We start from the raw sequence: 6,449 nt of genomic DNA on the forward strand, positions 1-6,449 counted from the left end.
AAAGGAGAAAACACGAAAAAAATGACAATTAAATTTTGAAACATAGTTTATCTTCAATTTCGACTCTTTAAAATTCAAAATTCAACCGAAAAAAAGAAGAGAAAAACTAGCAAATTCGAATCTTTTTGAAAAAATTAAAAAAAAAATTATTTATGGAACATCATTAGTAATTTTTCCTGATTAAGATTAATTTTTAGAATTTTGATGACATGTTTTAAATAGGTTAAAATCCAATCTACACTTTGTTAGAATATATAACAAATTGGACCAAGCTATATTTCTAACAAAGACAAATCATTATTTCTTCTAGATTTTCCAGAACAAAAATTTTAAAAGAAATTCAAAAGACTTTGAAATAAGATTTAAATTTGATTCTCCAGATTTTCTAGATTTGCCAGAATAATTGTTTTAAATTTTAATCATAATAAATTTGAAGAAATATTTCACAAATATTCTTCGTCGAAAAAACAGAAGTTAAAATGAAGAATTAAATTAAAATGTATTTATTATTCTTTACAATAAAAAAATAAATTGACTTGAACATTGATTTAAATTGTCAGGAAAGAAGAGGAAGGAATTTAAAAGGTAAAAAAGGTAAATGTGTTTAAAAATCCTAAAATCATTTTTAAGGTTGTATTTTTTCTCTAAAATTGTTTTTCTGAAAGTTATAAGAAGCAAAGTAAAAAAAATAAATGAATTTATTCAAACAAGTGAAGACCAAGTCTTTAAAATATTTTCTTGGATTTTCAAATTCTATTTGAGTTTTGTCTCTCTTAGAATTAAAAATGTTGGGCAAAGCGAGACCAGCTTGCTAGTAAATAAATAGAATTTAAAAAATAGAGGCAGCTCACTGGTAAGTGCTGCTATTTGAGCTATTTTTAGAACAGGCCAGCGGGCTACTCATCTGGTCCTTACGGGCTACCTGGTGCCCGCGGGCACCGCGTTGGTGACCCCTGATTTAAGGCTTGAATCTAAACAAAAAATATGTGCTGACTCCTGTTGCGAAAAGCTGAAAAAGCACTAGCAGTATATCATGCCTTGTCGTGGCTAATCCAGCATTATCAGAGTGATTCAATTAAAAAAAAAAAGGAATGGTCATGCAGTAGGACACCATACTGTTTTTCATGTGCAGCTACGGATTGACATGGTAGAGCCCCTGAAAGGGTGAAGCCGGAGCAGCAGTATATCATGCACTGTCGTGGCTACGCCGCCGTCCTCAGAATGCTCAAAGGCTTTAGATAGGACATGAATTCCTATCCTTTCCTTTCAACAACACCCAGTAAAGGTTTGGGAACTGAAGAGACACATTTTTGAAGCTTCTCAGGTGGAATTCTTTCCCATTCTTGCTTGATGTACAGCTTAAGTTGTTCAACAGTCCGGGGGTCTCCCTTCTGCTATTTTAGGTGCCACACATTTTCAATGGGAGACAGGTCTGGACTACAGGCAGGCCAGTCTAGTACCCGCACTCTTTTACTACAAAGCCACACTAATGTAACACGTGGCTTGGCATTGTCTTGCTGAAATAAGCAGGGGCGTCCATGGTAACGTTGCTTGGATGGCAACATATGTTGCTCCAAAACCTGTATGTACCTTTCAGCATTAATGGTGCCTTCACAGATGTGTAAGTTACCCATGTCTGGTGGACTAATACACCCCCATACCATCACACATGCTGCCTTTTACACTTTGCGCCTATAACAATCCGGATGGTTCTTTTCCTCTTTGGTCCGGAGGACACGACGTCCACAGTTTCCAAAAACAATTTGAAATGTGGACTCGTCAGACCACAGAACACTTTTCCACTTTGTATCAGTCCATCTTAGATGAGCTCAGGCCCAGCGAAGCCGGCGGCGTTTCTGGGTGTTGTTGATAAATGGCTTTGGCTTTGCATAGTAGAGTTTTAACTTGCACTTACACATGTAGCGACCAACTGTAGTTACTGACAGTGGGTTTCTGAAGTGTTCCTGAGCCCATGTGGTGATATCCTTTACACACTGATGTCGCTTGTTGATGCAGTACAGCCTGAGGGATGGAAGGTCACAGGCTTAGCTGCTTACGTGCAGTGATTTCTCCACATTCTCTGAACCCTTTGATGATATTACGGAGCGTAGATGGTGAAATCCCTAAATTCCTTGCAATAGCTGTTGAGAAAGGTTTTTCTTAAACTGTTCAACAATTTGCTCACAGATTGGTTGACAAAGTGGTGACCCTCGCCCCGTCCTTGTTTGTGAATGACTGAGCATTTCATGGAATCTACTTTTATACCCAATCATGGCACCCACCTGTTCCCAATTTGCCTGTTCACCTGTGGGATGTTCCAAATAAGTCTTTGATGAGCATTCCTCGCCTTATCAGTATTTATTGCCACCTTTCCCAACTTCTTTGTCACGTGTTGCAGGCATCAAATTATAAAGTTAATGATTATTTGCACAAAAAAAAAAAGTTTATCAGTTTGAACATCAAATATGTTGTCTTTGTAGTGCATTCAACTGAATATGGCTTGAAAAGGATTTGCAAATCATTGTATTCCGTTTATATTTACATCTAACACAATTTCCCAACTCATATGGAAACGGGGTTTGTACAAATGAGTTAATATTTGCAAAAAACAACAAAGTTTTCCAATTGGAACGTTAAATATCTTGTCTTTGCGGTCTATTCAATTGAATATAAGTTGAAAAGGATTTGCAAATCATTGTATTTTGCTTTTAATTATGATTTGAACAAAGTGACAACTTCACTGGTTTCGGGGTTTGTATTTTGGAGAGGTGACAGCATACCATGCCTGGTCCTGTCTGGTACTGTAGGGCAGGGGTCCCCAACCTTTTTGTAGCTTGAATTTTTTATTTTATTTATTTATTTATTTTCATTAAGAAATACAATCATGTGTGCTTACGGACTGTATCCCTGCAGACTGTATTGATCTATATTGATATATAATGTATATATTGTGTTTTTTATGTTGATTTAATTTAAAAAAAAAAAAAAAAAAACTTTTTTTTTTTTTTTTTTTTTTTAATTTCTTGCGCGCGCTGGTACCAATCGGTCCGGTGGTTGGGGACCACTGCTGTAAGGCATGTTGCTGTCTTTCAATGCAAAAACACGACACGCCGTATCAACTCCCCCGACAGAAGCCAAGTCAGCATATCATGCATTGTCATGACTATTATATTCCTGAGTACAGAAAATAATTCCAGCAAAATCGCGTCTTTTTGGGCACTCAGAGCTTGATTTCCATTATCACTTATCCTCCTTTCTTGCACCAGCATCTGGAAAATGTCTCCAGATGCTGGTGAGTCTTTATCTCAAGAGTGTGCCCAGAGAATGTTGCACCAGAAAAAAAAAAAAAACACACCAAAAAAAAAGAGAAAAACACGCTCCCTCATGATTTGTTCCATCCCTGCACAAATAAACCGCAGCCCAGCTCATTAGATTCACAATCCATAACATTTTACTACTGCCTCGAATTTATTTCCATTTTATTTGCACATTTTCAATTTGTCAACACGCACTATTTTGACGTGGCGGCTCCGCTGACTCCGCAGAAAGAAGCCAGGCGGCTATATATAAACACAGCATGCAGAGCTGGCAGGAAAGCGGCGTTACATGTGAGAAGCAGTACCCACGTTGGCTCCTATCAAAATGGCTGGGATGCTTGTGGCTCGGTGATTAGGCTGCTGCGAAACCGCACGGGGCCCGCGGGGAGTAAAGCCGAGGTTTAAATCACAGCCCCAGATACAGGCAACGAGGCGGGCATATTAGTAATTATCCCCGAGACAAAAATGTCCATCATTTTGAGCGCGAGCCACAATCAGCCAATTGGGGCTTCTCGGCACACGGAATTACAACTTGGAGGCTTGAGTGGGCTCCGTTATGCAGCCATGTGTAGGCCCTGGCTTGTCTGCAGAACATTAGCATGACTCCATGGTTATTGGTGATTAAATCAACATTAAGGAAAAACAACAAATCTCCATTCAGTTTGGATGATATTGTTTACTTTTAAACCCACAAAACCAAATAGTATGACAAATAAAATGGACTTTAGAGATGCAATAATGTTATCATTATTATCACATTGTTAAATGTGCTCTAAAAGTACTTATACACGAATGTCTAGCCGTCCATAGCGTTTCTACTATAATAATAATAATAGGTTGTATTTGTAAAAAGCACTTTACATTGAGTAAACACCCCCAAAGTGCTACAGTGTATTAAAAAAAAAAAAAAAAAAATTATGATGGACGGGCCCGACTTTGACGGCACATAAAATCAAAACCGGAGCAGTAATTAAAACTATTTCGTCAACTTTTAATCAGAAGGGTTCAATCTCTCTCCTGTGCTAGTTTGAAGCCGACACGACAAACGCGCTCAGAGGAGATAATGTTTGAAAAAAGGTGACCGGTTTTTACAAAACTTTTGTTTTGAAGGGGGAATTGCAAACTTCCTGTTGATTTTTGATGGGGGTTGTCGATATATGAAATGTAGTTCTAAGTGAGACCTACATAGAGGTTTTTGTTTCATGTCTCTACGACATTCCTACTGGAAGTTACAGGCAGTTTTGTCTGTTTTCTTCCTAGGAGCAGTTTTGTCTGTGTTTTCTTCCTAGGGGGCGCTAGAGCGCAATTTTGAGTTTTGGGGTTGTTGTTTTTTTTTATTAGTTCACAATTTTTGCCAGTCCTGATGTGTTTGTCCAGTTTGATGAGTTTTGAAGCATGTTAAGGGGGTCAAATTATAGCTCAAAGAGGCAAAAGTGACTGTTTTTACAAAACTTTTGTTTTGAAGGGGGAATTTCCAACTTCCTGTTGATTTTTGCTGAAGGATGTCAGTGTATGAAATCTAGGTCTAAGTGAGACCTACATAGATGTTTTTGTTTCATGTCTCTACGACATTCCTACTGGAAGTTACAGGCAGTTTTGTCTGTTTTCTTCCTAGGAGCAGTTTTGTCTGTGTTTTCTTCCTAGGGGGCGCTAGAGCGCAATTTTGAGTTTTGGGGTTGGGTTTTTTTTTTTTTTAGTAGATCGCAATTTTTGCCAGTCCTGATGTGTTTGTCCAGTTTGGTGAGTTTTGAAGCATGTTAAGGGGGTCAAATTATAGCTCAAAGAGGCAAAAGTGACTGTTTTTACAAAACTTTTGTTTTGAAGGGGGAATTTCCAACTTCCTGTTGATTTTTGCTGAAGGATGTTAGTGTATGAAATCTAGGTCTAAGTGAGAGCTACTTAGATGTTTTTGTTTCATGTCTCTACGACATTCCTACTGGAAGTTACAAGCAGTTTCGTCTGTGTTTTTACTAGGGGGTGCTAGAGCGCAATTTTGAGTTTTAGGGTTTGGTTTTTTGATTAGATCGCAATTTTTGCCAGTCCTGATGTGTGTGTCAAATATGGTGAGTTTTGAAGCATGTTAAGGGGGTCAAATTACAGCTCAAAGAGGCGGCGGTATAATAAAGAATAATAATAAAACCTTACAATTTCAATAGGGTTCTCTGTCCCAAAGGGACATTGCGGTCCCTAATAAAAACTAGAACAGCTAAATAGAACTAGTATGCATATATCTAAAAAAAAAAAGGTTTTTTTTTAAAAGAAGGGTTTTTAAGCCTTTTTTAAAAGCATACACAGTCTGTGGTGCCCTCTGGTGGTCAGGGAGGGGATTCTTAGACTGGGAGCGGTGGAGCAGAAAGCCCGGTCTCCCATTGTTTGATTGATTGATTTATTGAAGCTTATATTAGCAGATTTCACAGTACAGTAGATATTCCGTACAATTGACCACTAAATTGTAACACACCAATAAGTTTTTCAACTTGTTTAAAAAGTAAAATGCTAAGTTCCCTGACCGGGAATTGAACCCGGGCCACGGCGGTGAGAGCGCCGGATCCTAACCACTAGACCACCAGGGACTGTTCGTAACTTTGTCCTCGGAGGTCGGAGGAGGTTATACTCATATGATTTTTCCGTTCATCACCCAAGGCAATGTTTGTAAGTTTTACAATACAACTAAAACAATCCATACTTACCGAACCGTCCCATGTGTAACGTCTGTAGGAGTGTTCTCATGCATATTTGTACGTGCTATTGTACTGTCATCAAGCTAGCGTCGTTAGCATTAGCTAATATGTTTTTTACGATTGTAAAAAAAAAATGGCAGTATTATGATAAAAGTTGTCATTCCGCTCAACGGAAGTCAACATTTTACAAGAAAAACTGAACATTTGTGCAATATTATGATTTAAAGTTGGAATTTTACTCAATAGCAGTCGCAGTTTTACAAGAAAAGCTTAAAATGTTGTACATTTTATGAAAAGAGTGGAAATTCTACCCAACAACAGTCACAATTTTTACAAGAAAACTTAAAAATGTTGGCATTATTTTTAAAATAATCTGAATTTTACTTGGCAAAATGATGACAAAAGTCATCATTTTACGCAGAAAATGTTCACTATTTCAAAAGAACAACAA

At 37.7% G+C, this 6,449-nt stretch overlaps 1 non-coding gene across 1 annotated transcript; it reads right to left on the reverse strand.

The window, feature by feature from the left end:
* Window positions 1-5,818: 5,818 nt before the first annotated feature.
* trnae-cuc (transfer RNA glutamic acid (anticodon CUC)) lies at window positions 5,819-5,890 on the reverse strand. The gene has a single exon. It is a non-coding gene; the product is annotated as a tRNA-Glu (tRNA).
* Between the last annotated feature and the right edge of the window lie 559 nt (window positions 5,891-6,449).

This window comes from Entelurus aequoreus, linkage group LG09 (assembly GCF_033978785.1).
Source record: "Entelurus aequoreus isolate RoL-2023_Sb linkage group LG09, RoL_Eaeq_v1.1, whole genome shotgun sequence".
Classification (NCBI taxonomy): Eukaryota; Metazoa; Chordata; class Actinopteri; order Syngnathiformes; family Syngnathidae; genus Entelurus; species Entelurus aequoreus.